This window comes from Saccostrea cucullata, unplaced genomic scaffold (assembly GCF_032062105.1).
Source record: "Saccostrea cucullata isolate Sc308-1 unplaced genomic scaffold, CSIRO_AGI_Scuc_v1 ctg632, whole genome shotgun sequence".
NCBI lineage: Eukaryota > Metazoa > Mollusca > Bivalvia > Ostreida > Ostreidae > Saccostrea > Saccostrea cuccullata.
Window position 1 is genome coordinate 209,866 of NW_026929605.1, and position 21,027 is coordinate 230,892.

Here is a 21,027-nt window from a genome sequence, read left to right on the forward strand (position 1 = left end):
ATGTAACAATTTTCCCCCCAGAATAAGGCTTCACATTGATAAAATTTTAAAAGTAACGTCAAGCGGAGTAATACGTTTTTTGACGTAACTCATTGTGACGTAGGCAAGTTATGTTATACATTATACAAAATGGATAAAATCTTTTATCCAATCAACTGACGTGTTAAAAGTAAAATTAAATTATATAGGGAAAATATGTCAATCTTAAATTAATTTTCAGCAAATGCGAATAAAAGCAAAAATTGAAAAGTGATCGAGGCTTAAGTTATGGTATCAAAAGTCAGGATTTAACACTTTTTAATATATTCGATCAGTGCTTACTATTAATGTAAGATATATTACTGTAGTCAGAGGCGACTCACACAAATTGTTCCGACGAAAATAGTTCCATCATTGAAAAGTAGATACAACATTATTGTTCATGATAAGAATAATGCTGTGTATGTCATACGTAACAGAAACCAAAATTAATGTAATTTTTTCTCCAAAGATCACTTCCCCCCCTAAATGCAAATAAAAAATATTAATATTCCTACGCTCGCTCCCTCCTCAGCTTTTTTTTTTAACATGTTTGATAACAGAGAATATCTAGGTCATTCTTCGATTGATATTTTTTCACCGATGAATTGATTATACATGTACCATATCAACAATTGTAGTATAATCATGTTAATTGTACGTTAAACATCTTATAGTTTTCTCTTAGAGAAAAAAATTAATCATTCTATGTGTCTGTTATATTAAATCACGGAATTTTCTATCCCTGAGCAGATTCCTGCACTTGTGTAGACAAACTGTAGGGAGGTACCTATAAAATGTGCAACAAAGCCTGAACTATGATTTCTAAAGTGACATTCGGGATTGTATAATTTTTATTAATCAGAATTTGTATTCATTTGATCTAATTAAGAAAAAAAAAGTTTTGAATGCCATGTTACAACGCGAAATGTAATAACAACGCGAAATGTAATGAACCTGGATTATTACATTTTGCGTTATTACATTTTGCGTCGAGATCAACGCAAAATGTAATAACACGATTTTTAGATTATTACATTTTGCGTTATTACATTTTGCGTCGAGATCAACGCAAAATGTAATAATGAGCTTTTGCGTTGTTACATTTTGCGTTATTTTATTTTTGCACTGAAGACAACGCAAAATGTAATAAAAAAATATGTAATAAAGCAAAATATAATTATTTTTTTGATTGCGTTTAACAAAAAAGATTATAAAATTCATTCAAAATATGCATATAACCAACATGGGAGACACGCTGTAAAAAATATTTAGAACTAAAACAATGAGATCAACGTTAGGGCTTTACGGACATAAATACTTCAAAATGGATCGTTTTTCTGACTCTGACTTTAGTTATATTGAATACACTTTGCTAAATTATAAAGCCTTCATTTAACTTTGATATATATATTTTTAAAAGTCTTATTAAATTTCTAACCAATAACACAAAATTTATTTAATTACCAAAGATTGACCATAGGTTCATTATTAGCTCTTGATATGCATCTTTGGCATGTGTACATTAGTTAACAAAGTGTATGTGTGTGTCAAGCGAGGAAGGGTAGGGATAGAGTGGAGTGTTTACTTAGTATGTCTCTCATCTCTCTCTCTCTCATGCAGAAACAATCCATTTTATTATTGGATGCAGAAGGGGGGGGGGATTTTGGATGTCTGCAATGCTGGTGATTTGCATGGAACAGTATGGAATCACAATTGTCAATAAACCCCTTCGGATATATATTTTCACCTGTCAGTACTAATAAACAGGTTTTCTTTTAGATTCATTGCATTTGTTTATATATATAAAAAAAAAAAAAAAAGAAAAAGAAAAGTACACTGGTCAATACCACCAACAATCCCATCTACACACGCGCGTTTCTAATTTGCAACACCTATTATTTGAATACATTTATTAAACTAATTTTAAATACATTCAGCTTATTAAATCAATAAAATAAGAAATTCATTAACTGTAAGATATTGCTCATATGATCATTTTGTTTTATCATCGGCCACTATTCTATAATTAATTATTATGCTTCCTGTCAGTTTGTCTCTATATAACCCCTACCCTACTATTCTCGCATAGTGGTCTAAGGATTTATACTATGCCGAAATAGTGCACGGCTTTATTTAACTGAATAAAATTCTTCAATGCACATGCCGGGGATCGAACTCACGACCATGAGATTGACAGTCCGATGCCTTATCGATTACGCCATAGAGACGATCACTAATTGGGGTAATTTTATTAAATATATAAACTTAATTTATACAATTGACACAAGAAGGAGAAAATAGACAAATATTATTTGTTCACAGTTATTGCAGCCCGGAGGACCGGGCTGCTCTATACATATAAGTTTAAGTGTTGGTATATGGGGATTGGGGTGGGAGTAATTATTTAGAATTAAAGGTTTTCTAAACATTGAAAAGATTGTTAATCAGAATGTCCTTTCCGTTCAAAAATTACGAGATACATAATATATTTACTTTCCTAAAGTGAATCTGTAAAAATATATATGCTTTTCATATTTGATATATAAAGTTGCTTATCATTAACTTTTGAAAAAACGACAGGTCCCTTTTTTTAGAACATCGAATTTTACTTCTCGGATAAAAACGTACTATGCACAGTTCGTGTTTTATATTCTAAAATTGAAAATGAATACATTCTTAAATATAGGTGATGCGTGTGTCTAACTTCAATTTATATTTATGCAGTCAACATTTACTTGAGGAATTCATCAAGGTTAAAATGGTATCGTTTTTGATTGATTTTTAGCTGACTGCAAGTTTTCAAAATATTCGCTACCATCGTCTCCATCAATTAGACGCATGCCTTTTCACTATTGAAGAAGCGGTTTGATGATCAAGACTCATTTAATTCATTGTTCACTTTATATATTTCCCGGGCGACAATTGATGGTTACATCAATGTTTTCTTGTATTATTCTAAGGAACTTTAGATTAATGTGTACAACAAACTTTCAAACTAATTACATACAGATCGTTAGATGAACTGATTTTATAGGGTCATTAAAACGCTTTTTTATATGACCTTGACAAGGATGTAAAAGAAAATTATCAATGAGAATCGACGTCTGCAAACAAATAAGGCTTACTAACATAACAGAAAATAAAGATGTGTTGCTTTGGGAAAATCCCGACTTATTTAGAGAAAATACTAGTTACCAAAATAACTAAGCATGCAAACAATTTTAGTATGAATATTTAGAATGCGTTCTTGCAAGTGCGCTGTTTAAGCACCGATATTGTCAGGAAAAAGTCAAATAGATTGCCGCATAAATAATTACAACAGTCAGCATAATAATAACAATAGTGTTGCATTATGCATGTACTAAAAAAGTGCAGGGTTTGACACAAGGCACTCGCCTCCGGCTCGTGCACCATGTGTAAAACCCTGCCTACTATTTAGGCATAGTACATGCATAATGCAACACTATTATATAAATATTGTACTCAATCTGGCTGAACAAAGAGTGTGTTATTACATTTTGCGTTCTTGTTTTTGGCTTAATCTCGACGCAAAATGTAATAATTCAATAATCGTGTTATTACATTTTGCGTTATTACATATTGCGTTGATCTCGCCGCAAAATGTAATAACGCGAAATGTAATAATCCTCAAAAGTGTGTTGTTACATTTTGCGTTATTACATTCTGCGTTGATTTCGACGCTAAATGTAATAACGCAAAATGTAATAATCCATGTTTATTACATTTCGCGTTGTTATTACATTTCGCGTTGTAACAATGCCATCGTTACTTCTCGGCAAAACAAAACGCGTAAAACTCTCCGAGCTCGGTAGATGCGTTTGCCAACTCCATCGCACGTGTGCAGACCAAGGCTAACTGGTCTTGCGGACACAGGTAATGTGTACTGTTTTTTAAGAGACTGAGTGACCGTAATGCTACGGAATCGCGAAATTTACACAAGTTCATAACTAGACAGTGCAGTTTTTTTTTTATAAAAGTCATTAAACACTGTTTAACATATTAAATCTAAAAGTCGAATATCTTTGGATATGGGGTACATGTAACCCATATCCATTCTTTATTTCTAGGGAAAATAGGAATTTTATATGAACATGTACATGTACCATGCTGATATTTCCTCGTTATTTAAAATTATGGAAAATTCATGATTGCAATAGAAAGAAAGATAACTCTCGTTGGAATAGATGGGAGATTTTAGTTTTTACGAATCTCGTTGAGATTACGTTTCCACGTCCCGCAGTACGTGGAATATTCGAATACTTACTATTTATGCTAGAGAAAGCGCTCTAACCACAACGCCAAACAAGCGACTATTCCATATGGAAAAGCACAGGTACCCGATTTTTCTAAGATTTTCTCAGTGTGGAAAAGCGTGTACTTACGGAGGAGCACTGGTCTCATTCCCGACCAAACATGCATGGATTATGAATGTACACTGCCACTTATTTCGGATGCAGGATCAGGGTCCAAAACCATAACCTGCTAATTCAAAACCGTGAAAATAAGCCCGGATAAAACATCAGATATTTTGGACTAGATCTGATCTAGCTGCAGATCTTGCTGGACTGAAAAAAAGCAGACGAAGATGCAGCCAGTGTGGTCTATCTCATTTTTTTCAGACCAGCGAGCTTTAGATCTACAGCTAGCAGGTGTGCCTACATTTCCTGCATAGGTTTAAGTTTCCTGTATAAATTTAAGTTTGAGAAGATTTCTAGCTAGTGTAAAGTTCTATAAGTTCTAATGGTGACCAAATTTGCATCGACGATGTAGGCATATTACAAGACTGCATGCAATGGGTTCAGATACTGGATTTAACCAATATTGCAATTACTTGGGAATGATCCTGCTGTAACTACTTTAGCTTGTTCACCATGAAAATGAAGGTGATATCCATCATCTGAAGGCTATTACAACAAGCATTCTGAGAGTAGTGCATAAGCAATACATGTGCCCTACCGGGATCCCCTTTTCTAACGTCAACGATACAAGCTCATTTGGAATATTAATTTAGTGCATCATGAACCGGATTGTAATCCCAATTAATAAATTAAAAATGCCACAATTTGTCAAAAATCAATGACAAGGAACAAAATGCAAACTTAATCTGTACCTCATCAAGATATACTCACTTAATTACCAAAAAATCAGTTCAATATCCGCATAGGTTTCGGAAAAAAAAAGAAAAAAAAAGGAAAACCAAGTGGGACAGACTGATCGACAGACAGAGGGATGGAGGAAATATAAAAATGTGAATTTCAAGGCCCCTGGGTCAGGGTTCTCATATTTGGATGGGGCTCTACATGTATAGTGAAAATGCACTAATTCTTTGAAAAGCTTTTCCTTTGCACCAGGGTTTTAAGCCAATGAACTATGTACATTGTTATGATGAGGAAGGATGCCTCTTACAAATTTATGAATTTCACTGTCCCTGGGTCAGGGGTTCTGGTCTTAGGATGGGGCCCTATTAATTATATAGTGGAAAAGCATGCTTAATGTATAGTTATGATAAGCAATGGTTCCTCTTTCAAAATTGTGAATTTCATGGAATTGGTTCTATAAACATGAACAAAATTCAATTGTTGGATAATTTTTAAAATATGACTGGGCCAGGAAAGCTGAAACTTATATATGGAAGCATCCTCATGGAAGTGTTAGATTATAAATTGTTCTAATTATGACCCCCTGGAGAGTAGGGCATGGCCACTGTAGGGAATCCAAATTTTACATTGATCGAAATACATATATAGGAAAAATCTTTAAAATCTTCTCAGGATCAGTAGGTCAGAAAGCTGAAACTTATGTGGAAGTATCCTGGTGTAGTGTAGATTCTGAATTGTTCAAATCATGACCCCCTGCAGGTAGGGTGGGGTCACTATAGGGAATACAAGTTTTACATTAAGATATTGGAAAAAATCAAAAATCTCAACCAAAAAAACCCCCACTGGACCTGAAATGCTGAAACTTATGTTGAAGCATCCTGGGGTAGTGTAAAGCCAAAGTTACTCAGGTGAGTGTTGTGGTCCATAAGCCTCTTGTTTATGATTAGTATTCAATTTGAATAACTAGGTCATTGAAAAATATACAGATCTTAATTGGATAGGTTAATCTTAACCAAGGATGAATAACCCGTAGGTAATGTGATTATAGAGTTATCTCTCTTACCTCTTGCTAATATTGCTTGTCGCAAGATGATTAGTGCGGAGATACCTACCACACTGACTTTAACTGTTTATTGCTTTCTTAGTGTCTTATTCATTCAACTTTATCTTATTTTAGCATAAATACAGCAAATAGCCGATTGGAAGATTTATTTTCCCAATGTTTGTTAAAGACAATCTGCAGGTAACTTTGAACAATTAATATAATTTTGAAAATTTTTTATTAGTAATGTTTTAGTGAATATTGTCTGGTGTTCTTTTATTCTATAACACAGGTTGGAAGATAGAGGTACTAATTAATCAATGTAAGTTCTTCAACCTTAAGAGATGACCCACCCCCTTCCCTCTCGCACATTTCAGACAGATTGTGCCTCTTATGCTAGTGTTTGAAATACCAATCATCAGAATACAGGTAAAAAGTAAGGTATGTTAACCAGTTCAATTGTTAATCCTTTAAAGATGTTACCGTATATGTATACATTGGCTAGTGTAGTACATTTCATTTCTAGTAACATACAGCTAGTGTATATGCATGGAAATTTTTGCCCCATTTTATTTTCGCCCTATTTATGGTTGGGTGAATTTAAAGTTGATGGGCAAATTCAAAGAAAACAGCAAAACAAAATTGTTTGCAAGTGCAAAAGGGCAAAAATAATACTTGGTGGAAATAACCCTTTATTAGTAGTGGGACGATCCACCGGTGCACCGATGCATCACAGTATTCGCTTTGACGATCTACGGATCGATTCATCTAATTTTGTATCATGATACCTGACCGCACTTTTTTTAATTTCAAAAAATGTCGGGGCTTTAGAATTCGAAATTTTTAGTCCTTTAGTCTGTTTCACCAAGACGTTTAAACAAACAGAAATTAAGTACAAATGTCTTGGTGAAACAGAATTTAAAAAATAAGCGTCAAAATGGCATCAGACACGCCGGGTTATGTAACGAATTAACAAAACCCAATGGCAGTAAGTCGAGTTCATTTGTTGAATTAGTTTATTTTCATACACTGTTATGTTCCAAATTAAATGTTCTAAGAAAATTATCTAGTTTTATTTGGTTTTAAATGTATCGTGATATGTATCGTATCACACCTAAGGTATCGTGATATGTACCGGATCGGCTATGTTCAGTATCGTCCCAGCCCTACCCTTTATACAGTATATATTTCAGTTTACCTAATCAAAGTGTTCAGAATTGTAAGCTAACCTGAGCTTCAAACTCAAGCGAGTTACATGCAAACATAAGCACATGTGTATCTCATTCAGACTACTCAAATATACTTTGACAAAATAAGTAGAGCAATGATCCAAATATAGCCAACTTTATGGCCCATCATATATTGCCAGCCAGGCAGTGGTGATCTATAAACACAACACATAATTAATGTCCACAAAACTAGCTCTTTGATGTATGGAGGGAATATTACACTGAACTGGAGAGTGGTCAGTGCACTGGTAGGTCACGAAGGCTCAGAAAGGTCAGGGCATGGACCGCCAGAGTTAAGTAACGAGGGACTAAAGCAGATAACAAGCCAATGCAGAGTAAATAGAAAGTGCTGGACAAAACGATTTAACCCAGTAACTAGAGATAGGGAGAGGTCAAACACCTCACAATCTGTGTATTGCTGGCCAAAATTTTCAATTTATAATTATCCCCTTCCCCCCCCCCCCAAAAAAAAAATTGCATATTGTGTTATTTTTTATTTGTTCTATAAAATTCATGCTCGTATAGAATTGCAAGTTGATCTACATTAATATTCTATAAAGGGATATTCTCACATACTTGAGAGCTATTTCTGGGCAATCATTGTTGAGATATATTGATGGGGTATTTGATTCATCTTGCTAATGGCACCTAGATTATTACTGGAAGATATAACTGGACACAGCAAATGTTATTTGTTTTGCAGACAGAAGCCTTGCAGTTTGGATAGTGCCTGGTATATTGTTACTATTAACATATGCTAGATGTATGAATCTGATTGTGCCAATTTTTATTACTGCTGGTCAGTGGCAGTGAGGTTACCCAGGGGGATTCCCAGATCTGAGCCACTTTACTGGCCGGGAGAAAGCTGTGGGGCGACCATTCACCTTTCCTACCCAGAGCTGGTTTATCTGTAGGTAAGTGACCAGTCTCTTTGTTTACTTAGCTGTCACAGACAAGGGTTTTTTAACACCATTTTGTGATATTGGGTCATATGTTTATTCACACCAGCTTTCTGTTTAAAGTGTAGACTACCTTTGGTTATGGTGTTCAGTAATGGATGTTTGCCAAGTGGTTTTGGTTGTGTGGAATTTTATTTTTCTCCTCATTGCAGATGGAGATAAATGGGGGGAACAACTTATGGATTCTTAAGTAGTTTGTCATTAGTGTGTGCTTTACTGACATAACACAAATATTTTCTATGAAATATTCTCATGAAAATGACCATATGTGTACATATATAGACATATGTTTTGTACTTATCTATACAATGTACAACAAAGATATTTTTGAAACAATATGGATTGAACAAACATTATTACAGAAAAAAATAAGTATATACACATGTCCACAAGTAAAATAAAGCAAATAACAGTTTTTAGCTGTGTTTATAAATATTGTAGATTGACACTACTGTTAGCATGTGATCAGTATATGAGTATAATACTGATTTGGAGTAGAGGATTAAATTGCCCAATGCTCAGCTGCTGATATTGCTCTACATGTCAATTACTGGCAGATTCCTGGAAATTATTTTCAAAGTTAATTGGATTCTTGAGGGAGAGACATTTCACGTACAGTACTAGCTGTGATAAATTTTGATTATGAATGATGTAATATTGTGTATAAACTAAGGGGAAACATGGATTTTAAAGGAGCAGCTTATTGGCAAAAAAAAAAAATATAGAATTGAAGAATAGGAGGTGGGGGGGGGGGGTTGTTATCTTGCAATAAATACTACAAGTACATGTTTATTACAAATACATGTAATATGTGTGAATTAATTAACGTAGGCTAAAACAACAGGAACTATTTAATTTGTAAGTGATTTGATCATCAGCTATTATCTTTGAAGTTTCCAGTTTTAGTGCAAAAAGTTGATGTTTAGTATTGTCAAACCAGACAATTTTTAATGCATTTACTTTAATGGTTGAGTATATACCTGTACCTCAGTTGGTTTTACTTACCTCTAAACATCCTTCTGATCAATATATGTTCAATAGTAACTGTAATATATAACACTTACAGGTTGGTACAATATAATTTAACAAACATATAAAATATGTTTACACTAATTAACCATTTATTACAAAAAATAAAAAAAATTAGATATTGATTAACTTTGTTTTTGAACACCCCTTGACAGCCTGTTGTTAAGAGGGTTGACTGATAGATATATATTTATGGTTTCAATAGTCTGTTTATATTGATTCCATTTCACATATTTTACACCTTACAGATTTAAATTATTTTAAAATATTTCAGAAATCGAATAATGCTTTTTGATGGTTGTGATTGCATCTTGTTTAATCTTAAACTCCAGATTAGAATAGTTAAAAATCTTTTTAAAAAATTAAATCTCCTGAAGAACATCAGTGATTAAGTTACTCAGGTGATCTTTGTGGGCCAAGGACCATCTCTTGTTGAGTGTTGAATTTTCTTTTAGTTCTTTAATGTTCATCTCCAATTTAGCAAAGCATTAGGAAAGCCCATTTCCTGGAGCTTTTCAAGATTGTTTGTCCATTGAATGCATCAATCAGTTTTGAATAATTACAAATCTTCTTAGAAAAGAAAAAAAAATGCAGGGGTTTCCCTCAAATTTTACTGGTCTAAGGATTTCTATGTATAAGAAATTTACTGGTCCATAACATTATGTCAGTAGTCACTTTACAAGTAGAAAGTCAAACTAAAACATTTTTAAATAATTCTTTTATTAGAAAACAAGATGTATTTGTGAAACACTCAGATGCCTGATGGCAGCTTATGTCAAAGGTTGAAGTATCTCAAATGCAGTTCAAACTCCAAGGTCAAAATTGTTGGTATCCAAAGGTTGTCTTGTAACAAGGAATACACATGTGAAATATGAAAGCCATTTTCCTACCCACTCAAAAGTTATGGGCAAGGTTATAAAGTTTTTGCAGTCAAACAAACAGACAGATGAATGGACAGGGCAAAAACTTTATACCCCCAAATCTTCAATTAGGGGGGCATAAAAACATGGTGATATAGTATACATGACTTGTAGTATGGTAAAAAATTAAGATGTCTTAACCTGCATTTTATGAACAGGTTTGATATGAAATCCAATTCTTGAATATTTTTCACAAGGAAGACAACACAGATGAACTATAAAAAGCAAGAATTTCCATGCAGTGTTTCCATGCCAGAGTTGATTCAGAATATTTTGATTGGTCCTGGGGTTTGAGCATATCAGTGTTTGTTGGAAGGTGTCAAAGTTTGCAAAAAGATACTGTAAAATCACATGTTTTCATAAGGTCAAATTTTCGTGGTTTGAGTAAAAACTCTTGGTTCATGGAAATTTGAATTCGTGGATGAAAAATTGTTGAGTAGTTATGTATGTAACGTTTTACATTTCATGGTGGACATGAATTCATGGGTCTTTTCATACCTCTAAAACAATGAAAATTACCCCCCCCCCCCCCTACAAAAATTTGTGATTTCATAGTACACAAGATCCCAGGATGTCAGGATAAAGGTGTATAATCTGTTAATGGGCATTGTCTTTATCAGGAATAGAGATACAAACATAGTGACTGGGCCTTGAGGCATCTTGTACAAGTTTGTAATTCTGTTGGACTTTTTTTAGTCTGCTAGTTAATTTTGAGGCTATTGATTTGCCCTGGCCACCACTCTGTTGGAAGATAGATCACTTTTCCATGTTATTAAAAACAAATTAATATTGGAATATATCAGAGATATTACCCCTAAGAAATAATAGCATTTTTAGTATTACTGCAAGGCCATCCTTAAAAAAATGTTTGTTTGGAATTGCCGCCTGAAGGGTTTCAGACCCAGGAGGGAGGGAGGGAAATTATTTTTTTTTTTAAATTGAAGATAAATTTTAAATTTTTGATAAAAATCTCAGTAAACAGTAAAAGCATTTTTGCTGACTGTAAAAAAAAGCATCTACCATCAACAAAAACCCTAATTTTACATAGATCTGAGACTATATTTCAGTGTTTTGTATGGTGCATGTGATACATGTAATGGGCAAAAAAAAAAATGATACAATAAAAAAAATTTCCTTATTTTTGGTCAATAAAATTTTTTCAGGAGGGGGGTATTTCAGTGAGGCGGGAGGCAATTCCAAACAAACTATAATTTTATTTTGGCCCAATTGTAGAAGATGGAGAAAGAAATTAGTTTTTTATATCAGTATAAATATGCTTTTCTTTGGGGGAAAAAATAAGAGTATTGATCTATTTCAATTTGATATGCATGAGATGAGAGCTGGATAAGGCAAATTCGCAGTGAAAGAGATTCTTTAGGACATGATCTTCTGAATCATACACAAGTCAACCATTTCGTATGACAACCCTTTGTTCCAATCATGTATGCTTGTACGTTTTACCTTTGATCTGGAATAGGGGGAACTTGAAAATAACTTGAAAATCATGTCAGTGCTCCCATCATCTTAAGTAGATTGATTGATTGTATTGTTTAACATCCTTTTCGAGAATTTTTCACTCATATGGAGATGCCACCACTTGCCAGTGGAGAGCTACAAATTTTGTCCTATACTCGGCACTGAGGGCCATTGAGCAGGGAGGGATCTTTTCGTGCCAGCACCTTAACTGCGACACAGGACCTCGGTTTATATGGTCTCATCAGAAGGACTGGTCTCCACGTCCCACAGTGGGATTTGAACCCGCGACATAAGGATCCACTCTTTACTTCACAACACTAGAGCAGATGCTCTAACCACTGCTCCACACGGAGGACCATCTGACATCTTTAGATAAATGCATTCAAACTGTGGCAGATTTCTTACATGTTGGCTGAGCAATATCTTCTTCACATTTCTGCTAAATTAATACTTATTATTGTAAAGGATAATTTCAGACAAATCCTGGTGGAACACTTCATGAATAAAACCAGAAGTCTCTGTCGAGACTGAAGCTCTACTGGTTTGTACTTATAGCAAAGGAAGAGAAAAGTACTTAAGCAGTTGGAAATTGAAACTTTTCAACAGCAATAAATAGAATAATGATCCTTGATTAAGTCTCTTTATGTTCTTAGTGCAGTCTACTTGCATGCCACATTTATATTATAATCAGACTAAAATTGTATTTGGAGTAGCATTTTGAAAGAATTTCACAGAAATTTCTATTTTTAGTAACCACGGCAACACCGTTCATCGAAATCAAAAACCGATAAACAGAATTATGTATCTTATTGTAGTCTACTTGTGTGCCAAGTTATATTGAAATCAGACTAAAACTGTAGAAGGAGTAGCATTTTGAAAGAATTTCACAGAAATTTCTATTTTTAGTAACCACGGCAACACCGTTCATCGAAATCAAAAACTGATACATAGAATTGTGTATCTTAGTGTAGTCTACTTGTGTGCCAAGTTATATTGAAATCAGACTAAAACTGTAGAAGGGGTAGCATTTTGAAAGAATTTCACAGAAATTTCTATTTTTAGTAACCATGGCAACACCGCTCATCGAAATCAAAAACCACTAAACAGAATTATGTATCTTACTGTAGTCTACTTGTGTGCCAAGTTATACTGAAATCAGACTAAAACTGTAGAAGGAGTAGCATTTTGAAAGAATTTCACAGAAATTTCTATTTTTAGTAACCACGGAACACCGTTCATCGAAATCAAAAACTGATACACAGAATTATGTATCTTATTGTAGTCTACTTGTGTGCCAAGTTATATTGAAATCAGACTAAAACTGTAGAAGGAGTAGCATTTTGAAAGAATTTCACAGAAAGTTATTTTTAGTAACCATGGCAACACCGTTCATCGAAATCAAAAACCGATACACAGAATTATGTATCTTAGTGTAGTCTACTTGTGTGCCAAGTTATATTGAAATCAGACTAAAACTGTAGGAGGAGTAGCATTTTGAAAGAATTTCACAGAAATTTCTATTTTTAGTAACCACGGCAACACCGTTCATCGAAATCAAAAACCGATACACAGAATTATGTATCTTGGTGTAGTCTACTTGTGTGCCAAGTTATATTGAAATCAGACCAAAACTGTAGGAGGAGTAGCATTTTGAAAAATTGTTTACAGACAGACAGACGGACAGACAGACAGACAGACAGACAGACAGACAGACGGACGGACGACGGACGCATTACTATCGCATAAGCTCTTCTGGTCTCTGACCAGTAGAGCTAAAAATTAGCTAGGCTCCTTGCATGTAAAAGACCCAAAGTACAGTGGAGCCTCATTTATCCGGACGCTTTGGTTCCCAGTCAATTTGTCCGGATATGTGAAGCGTCCGGATACCTGAATCACCAGTTAAACAATAACATTTTAAAATTCTGTTCCGATGAAATAGCGTCCGGATACTGAAGCATCCGGATATCTGGCATCCGAATATCTGAAGGTCCACTGTACTCCATATGAAAAATACAGAGATGTTCCAGATGGGTGTAATAAAGTGCGTGATAAAGGGTGAAATAAAGGGTGCTAATACATGATGTGTAATAGAAGGCACTTGCTTGTGTTCATATCAGGGATGCAAAAATCCTGTATTATATAACAAATATACATGTATAATAAATGTCAGTATTTTTGCCTCACCATATGATACTAGACTAAGGTTGATTGAAATTGGCATGAGGTTTGGATATAGTCATTTTAACCGAAAAGTTGGATCTGTGGCTGATCATCCTCTCTATGTTCCCAACAAAGGTCAGTTTTCGGTGCTTGCTTTGTTGTGTTTTGAAAAACGCTGATCTCATAGCCCAGCAAAAGTGTTTGAAATCTTTCAAAGGAGATTAATGACATCCAGTTGATTTGACCACAGGTTAAGGCAGGTAGAAACGGAAATGAGATTTTTATCAAAGGGATAACAAAGACACATCATTGGCCATACATGTGTGCTGTCCAGTTTTATTTTGTAAGGTGTGGGCTTATTTGGGAATGGCCATACCCCAGTCTCCTTGAAGCCTTGATACCTGCGCAGAATAATTAAAGTTTATCCTAAATTGAATGCTAGATGAAAAGATGCTTACAAGCCTTACATACTCATTAAGTTCTGTGGTTATTTAGTATATAATTGTAGAGTGTCCCTTCCACAATCTGCTATTTGATCTTCCTTTGATTGCTCTACATAGAACCCAAAGCCTTTGATTTCATATACATGTAGATAACAATATCAACTAGTGCTAATTGTAACGGGAACCGTTACAGATGTTCCCCAAACGCTCCCCAGCTCCCTTTCGGTGCCATATTCCCTGTAAGCTTCCTTAAATAAGACAAACTCTGTGCATTTTTGACTTTAACAACGTTTTCCCAGAAGGTTACCAATTATACTAAATTTTTAGTATTGAACCCAAGCGCATGTGAATGCATGTGCGTTATGACCATATCATCTTGTCTACACTATTTATATATTTTAATATACTATATATTAAAGCATTCAGTCCAAAAGTAATAAAAATCATTCATTCAAGTGTATTTTTAAATATACTCGTTTCAAATGCACGCACGTGCGTGCACGTGCATGATGATCATACCTTCTTGTAGGAGTCCCTTACATCTATCTATGTTCTAAATCCCATCCTGTTTGGTTGAAAAACAAGGGAGTTATAGCCATTTAAAGTTTCAGCCAATCAGATTGCAGCACACGTGCATGCGCGTGATTTCATGATTTTTTTAATATCATTTTGTAGGATATCCTAATGCATGACTATATTTTAAATTTCAAAGAATTTTGTCAAAAAACAAAGGAGAAATAGCCATTTAAAGTTTTAGCCAATCAGATTGCAGCACACGTGCATGCGCGTGATTTCATGATTTTTTTAATATCATTTTGTAGGATATCCTAATGCATGACTATATTTTAAATTTCAAAGAATTTTGTCAAAAAACAAAGGAGAAATAGCCATTTAAAGTTTTAGCCAATCAGATTGCAGCACACGTGCATGCGCGTGATTTCATGATTTTTTTTCTATAACATTTTGTAGGATATCATAATGCATGACAATATTTTAAATTTCAAAGAATTTCGTCAAAAAACAAAGGAGATATTGCCATTTAAAGTTTCAGCCAATCATGCAGCACGCGCACATGCGCATGCTTTCATGAAAATTCTTATATATCATGCGGTAGATCTTCATAATGTAGGACTATGTTCAAAATTTCAAAGGATTATGACAAGAAACAAGAAAGATATTGAGATAGTTTATAAGCGAAGCGCACGTGCATGCGCGTGAAGATCTTGCTATTTTGAATGCTATCTTGTCTATACAACTAATGTATCCTTACATTCTGAGTTTCAAAAAATTTCATCAAAAAATAGAAAAGTTACGGTAATATCCATTATATTGGTCATTTCACGTGTTGCAAGTGCGCGCTCTTGCAAGCACGTGCGCGCAAAATGACCTTCGTTCGGCAACTCTACATAACATGCCTACTGACCCTAAAAAGGTTTCACCTAAGTCGGATGTGTAGTTTACAAGATCACTCGTGGACAAAATTTTCCCAGGAAGAAGAAAAATAATAAGAATAATAATAATAAGAAACAGAGTAAAAACAATATGTTCCCCAACTTCGTTTGGGGAACATAATCATAGATTTATTTTTAAAGTTTATAGAATATGACGAAGTATGAAATTTTTCTGGCACTCTCAATCTAAAGCTATAATAATAAGTACAGTGGACCTTCAGATATCCGGACGCCAGATATCCGGATGCTTCAGTATCCGGACGATTTTTCATCGGAACGGAATTTTTAATTGTTATTCTGTCTTGTTTAACTGGTGATTCAGGTATCCGGACACTTCACATATCCGGACAAATTGACTGGGAACCAAAGCGTCCGGATAAATGAGGGTCCACTGTATATGATAATGTTTAAGAAAAAAACAATTTGCATATGCAAATATATGCAAGAAAAAATCTCAAAGGTATTTAATTATAAATTTTATGTCATTTGCAGAACAAAATCAAAATAAAGTTTGATTTAAGTTAAATGTGCTATAGTAATACGTAAGTAGAACTGTATAGTCTGATTATAGCCAGAAAGAATCTCGACATACATGTATGCGGTTTAGCATGTTTAGTGCAAAAACAGCAAAATTGTCGGAATCAAAGCAAGCCACTGGCTCTTAGATCTAGAAGTGTTTAAAGTATGGTAATCCTTTAATCTGGTTTATTCCATCATAAATAACAATGCTAATATTTAATCAGCATACGGAATCCTTCTCTGTGCAGTCCAGATTAACAATGCAGGGTAATCCAATCAAACCTGCAATTCAAATCGTAAAACTCTGACTTAAATATTGAAAGTATGGAGTAAAATAAAAGTCTTTGAACCTCAAACAATCAAATGTGCAAAAAGTTTAAAAGTATCTAAAAACATTCAAGGTGGTAAATTTGAAATATTTTAAAAGACTTGGGGCATTCAAGAAATCAACATTTATGTTTACTTCAAATATTTAGGTTTCTAAAGATTAAGTCTTAGTTATACTCTAGCTGGTCAGAGTGTGGAAGCTTAGAGGTAGGTGGAGTTGGTTACAGTCATTTTATTTCAAATGATAGAATGCAAGGTCAGTTTGATAGAGATTTTCAATTCAGTCTCTAAATGCTCTATACATGTATATATTCAATTTGAACTATAAGAGTTTAGATCCGTAAAGGTAAAATGTCATTTAAATTCAACCAAAATGTACGCAGATTTTTTTATTACAACAGTAGAAAATTTTAAGGTATAACAGCAGAATAAGTGTGGCTAAAAGACACTCACTCAGAATCTGTATTGGTGTTTGATAATAAGTATAGGTTCTACACAAGACACAAACAGGGAATCTCAGAGTCTGAAAGTGATGTCTTTGATTGTCTCAGTTTTCACAAAGAGACCTGTAGGCAGGCACTGAAGCTTAATTAATGTAACAGCTAGGAAGAGGCTTTCTAATTTACATTTAAATGATTGTGAGAATGCATGGTTTAGCTTTATTCTGAGTATATTCATTCATATATTTCTTTGTTTACAATTTTTAAAATGAGGTAATTGAACTATTGACAATCAAGTTGATGAAACAAAAATATCAACAGTCCCTTTTAAATCATTATTTGGCAAATTTTATGGTTGATGACAGATTTTTCCTTTTTTCCCAATCATGACACTAACTGTGGGTGTGACTGGTTGGCAGGGGATGGTCACTCCTCTTTGGCACTTGATCTAATGATATAATTAAGAGTCAGTATTTGCACTGCTTCTAATTTGAATTGATTGAGCTTGAATTCTGTTCTTTACCTCCATATTTCATTGGAGGGCTTTTTGATTTTTTTTTTATAGAAAAAGGATACTTTAACTGCATGATTGCAGTTGAAATAGTACATGTACTATAATTGAACCAGATGAAGGAATTCTATCAAATTTCATCTGTAGAATCACTGTTCCAATCAATTTGACAAGCAATTCTGAGGTAAAGGATTCAAGCTTTTTCAAATGATCCATGGCCTTTTTCCTTAAATTGAGAATATTCCAGGATCATTTAAAAATCTTCTACAGAACTAATAGGGCTAAAAGGACTAACTTAAAGTAAAAGCTTCCTTATATAATTATTTTGTGTAACATTAATTTTGTTCAAATTGTTGAGTGAAGCCAAAGTGAAGTATCAAAATTTTAGGAACATATAGGGAATAGGATTTTAAAATTTCTATTAAGAACTGCAGGATTGTATTATAATTATAAGTGCATCCCCATGGCAGTGCAGATTCTGAATTATTAAATTCTTTATATTCAGTTTCCTTTCAGAGGTCTTCATTACAGTCATGTACTTAAATTTTGCAGATTTTAAGGTAGTTGCACTTTTTCTTCAGTTAAATCTGCAGTTTAAATTTTACATAATATCATACATGTTAACCTATTGTGATGAAAAAGAGGGAGATTCAGACCTCAAAAGCGGTAGCATTGCGCGCGTGTTGTTTAATGCTTGGATTATCGATATCTTTCATGTAATATACATGTATATTATAAGCCTTAAATGAAATAAGGTACCTACACTAATTAATCTTAAATATCAACAGCAAAGAAGAAGACAGAAACACATTAGTTTGACATAAATTGTACAAATTCAAATATTTTTCATGCTCATCATTTTGCTTGGATTGGCTGCTTTACTTAGCCTTTTGAAGAGTGATCTTTGCTGATATAGCCTAGAAGCAATAATCAGAATGTTCATTCAGTTTTTAAACGAAACAAATGATGACATGGTTTAATCTAGATCTAAAACAAGTTTATCTTTCGTTATATATCAATTTCCCGCGATGATCGAAAACGAAAGTAGAGATGTGCCACATGGCTTGGTCAATCGAGTGATTTCTATTGACTTTAATGATAAAGTTGTGAGCTTCTGTGCTTTTAAAGACGATGTCAAATGTTTTCATATAATTCTTAAAAGCTGTATCTCCTTTTTCATGGCAGGATGTTGATTAATTTATCGTAACCAATGTAATCATTGGTAGTCTTGTGTTGTTGTCGTTGTCAAATTGCTTGAAATCTATGTACAAAAAAAGCGTTTGTATGAGTCAAATCACGCGATATCTAGCGAGATTTTGAGAGTGGCTTCAAAAATGGATACCCAAGCGAACACGGAAAAAATACTGTAGACGCAGCTTTTGTAGAAAAGCGGTAGATTTCTGAATTAAATCGGTAGGCGGGAGATGGAGTGAAAAAGCGGTAGACTCCCGCCTAAATCGGGAGAGTTAACATGTATGATAATATTATATAGATAATATATATAGGGGCCTTTTTTTGAAATTGTAAAATTATTTGATGGAGTTTATTATAGTTTGCAGCTAACTGTAAAGTTTCACGTTACGTCTCGATCTTTTTCGTCAGATGCATCCAGCGTAAACAATTCACATGATTGGTCAACTCAAATTATCAACATTGACACGGAAATAGTCTGTTGCACGAGCAACCAATCAGGGATAAGAAGAAAGTTCCAGTCATAAGGCTTGCGGTTAGGAGGTGCGTACAATTTACCTTGAGTGCAGCTGTCAACTAGATCGTGACGTGACGTGAAACTTTACAGTTAGCTGCAAACGATAATATTACTTGTCTTTACATCATTGAAGGATACTTTGGAGATAATCTGAATGTTCATTCAATGAAAGTATTTATTTCTTATCAAATTCTAAGAGTAATCTTGCTCAAAATTGTATACTTTTAATTGCCCACTTCTATTACAACACCATTGCTCACTTTAAAAAAACTTGAAATCCAAGTTACAAATGCACTGTAAGATGTAAGTGCAAAAGGAGAAAACACCAATGTAAAAATTAAAACATGAGTTTAAAAAAAAAAGAGCAGCAAAAAAATCTCTGAAGAGCGCACAATCAAATGAAGACATTTAGACGTAGCTTTTGTTTATTTTTCTTATCGGTCAAGTGTATTGCAATGATATGAATTTATTTATCTTTTTTATTATTAATTTTACTTATTCACTTGGCTTTGATTTTTTTTTTTATAAAAAGAAGTTTTTTTCTGACTTGTTACAGTTTTCCTTCTGTTTCCCCTTGTTATGCCCCATAGCTGAATATAGGACAGCAATTCAACCCAGTGAGCATGCTAGACTGGATCAGATCAATGCTCTGGCTCTATGATGTAATAAGCAGGGGTCAGCTAGCGGTCAGGCTAGGGCAGATGACCTTCAAAATCCATACACTGTGACCAACTTCTAAACATCCCACTCCGTTAACTTTGTCAAGTGCTGGTAGTTTATATTCCTTTACTGAAAACGAGGAAGATTTTTTTTTCCTTGAAAAAAAAATTGTGATATTTGTTAAGACTTTTTTTCCCCCTACGATTTTATTGTACAGGGCCTACATGTATAAGTTATTGTAGTGTATCAATAATTTACTTTTTCTGGAGGTGGATTTAACTTGCAATTATTCCGCAGGATTTGCCGTGTTTAGCATGTTGACAAAGAGATGATGACAGCGCCAACGTAGGTAATTTTGCGGCATGTTAATTTCTATTTCAGGATAGTTCATTGACTGCTTATATAGAAAAGTACATATCGTAGTCATCTGCACTGTTCTTGTAGTTTATTAAATGGAACAGTATTGTATTTCTGAGAATAGAATTTCATATTTTGTATTGTTTAATTCACAGTTACATTGTAGTTTTTCTGTTAAAGCTAAATACGTTGGTTTTTATTATGCCTTAATTCTTTTTAAGTTTTATACTTAATACTTTTTTATTTTGACAAACAAATTTATACTAGTACATAAAAATTCTGACATCTTCATTTCCTTTGTATTACATTGCATTAAAAAAAAATCATGTATTTACCTTAAATGCATGCTCTTTGTTGCGTTAATTTGGATGCAAGTGTAGATTGCGTTTTTAAAAATTCTTTTCACAATATATATTTCTTGAAAAGTTGCTTATTGCTTCCTGTGAAACATTAGGTGAAGGCGTTTAATTAACTAAAGCAGTGAGCGAAGTACAGTCTGTATTTCCTGTCTGTATCGCAAGAAGAAAGTATAAACATATGTGAAAATATTTACTGTGAAAGCTAACAAGATATTTCCCCAGTAAATCTATTTCAAGTATGGAGGAGGATGCTGTATGTAGCTTTCAGGTCATAACTCCCTTGCAATCACATTGAC

The 21,027-nt window shown here is 33.9% G+C and overlaps 1 protein-coding gene across 4 annotated transcripts in view; it reads left to right on the top strand.

Annotated features, from left to right (window-relative positions):
* The first annotated feature begins 8,122 nt into the window (after window positions 1-8,122).
* Window positions 8,123-21,027, top strand: part of LOC134281399 (retinoic acid receptor beta-like) — a 46,625-nt gene continuing 33,720 nt past the window's right edge. The window contains exon 1 of one of the 4 annotated variants that reach the window (XM_062763865.1): window positions 8,123-8,326. The gene's annotated coding sequence lies outside the window, so the exon portion shown is untranslated. Of the gene's footprint in view, window positions 8,327-20,218; window positions 20,365-21,027 lie in introns of those variants that run through there. The other 3 variants (XM_062763869.1, XM_062763867.1, XM_062763866.1) reach the window with 3 other exon arrangements.